Here is a 1,282-nt window from a genome sequence, read left to right on the forward strand (position 1 = left end):
GAAGTCCCCTTTTTCTTTAGGAACTGTCCCTGATGACCTTGGTAACTCTGAAGCTGTTTCTTGAGTTTCCAAGGGAGTGAAAGGAAGAATTTTTTGGCATAGGTCACAGGCAAAATTGAAGATTTGTCACCATTATCAGCGGGAATATCCACTGTGGCATGTACAGAAAGGGATAGGAAGTGGAATAGAGAAAGAGGCACAAAATACCAGGCCTTTCCAGCCCCATTGTGACTCTTGCTGTTGAGATGTCAGCTGATGTAGTTGGGTTAATTCCTATTGTTTGTAATTAGGGCTAACAGCAATTAAAAAAAAATTCAAGACCTCATGGGGAAGGATAGTTAGCTGTCCCTCAAAAGCAAAGAAGAACAAAACATTAGAGAGTCTATAGCATGCCATCGATGGCCCAGGGATCCCATCTATGATAAATGACCTTTTTCTAGAGTTTGAAGGAGCCATTCCTATGGATGGTAGCCAGAGCATCTTTTCCCAGCCCTTGCTACACAGAGGCCCTCCTGCTGGGCTGCATGCAGCCATGCATTAATGTAATTGTTGTAAGAAGCTGCACACACCTCAGGAGGCTGTTCTAGTACAAGTCTGTCGTATGTTAAAGTTTTACTGCCGTGAACAGACACCATGACCAAAGCAACTCTTATAAGGACTACATTTAATTGGGGCTGGCTTACAGGTCCAGTCCCAGTATCATCAAGGCAAGAACATGGCAACATCCAGACAGGCATGGTGCAGGCAGAGCTGAGAGTTCTACAACTTCAGGAGAAGACTGGCTTCCAGGAAGCTAGGATGAGGGTCTTAAAGCCCATTCCCACAGTGACACACCTACTCCAACAAAGCCACATACCTCCTAATAGTGCCACTCCCTGGGCCAAGCATATTCAAACCACCGCACAGGCCTAGCCACTTAGTGACAACCTAGACTCCAGCAGAGTTAGTTCCCTTTCTTCTGTCCACTCTTGAGCTCAGGGGCCCCCTTACTCAAGGATAAGAAACACCTGGCTCCATTTCTCAAATCCCTGAAGAGCTCTTGGGGGGATTCCGATCTGGTGAGAAGCCTAGCATGTTCATAAACACAGAGTGAGAGGAAATACAAATGATGGAAAAACTGTAAGTCATTGTAGAAAAAGGTCAGGATAGAGAAAAGGAAAATATTAAAACATTTAAATAACCCCACACACACACAACCACCCACCCACCCCCATACGGATTGAAAAAAACACTAAAAACAGGCACAGGTGCTTTTAATGGAGTTAAACAATCCATTCATTCA

The 1,282-nt window shown here is 44.7% G+C and overlaps 1 protein-coding gene across 1 annotated transcript in view; it reads left to right on the top strand.

Moving 5' to 3' along the window:
* The window catches only part of Il1r1 (interleukin 1 receptor type 1), an 81,320-nt gene that overhangs the window by 22,876 nt on the left and 57,162 nt on the right, over positions 1-1,282 (top strand). The window lies entirely within an intron of this gene.

Source organism: Mastomys coucha, unplaced genomic scaffold, assembly GCF_008632895.1.
Source record: "Mastomys coucha isolate ucsf_1 unplaced genomic scaffold, UCSF_Mcou_1 pScaffold14, whole genome shotgun sequence".
Classification (NCBI taxonomy): Eukaryota; Metazoa; Chordata; class Mammalia; order Rodentia; family Muridae; genus Mastomys; species Mastomys coucha.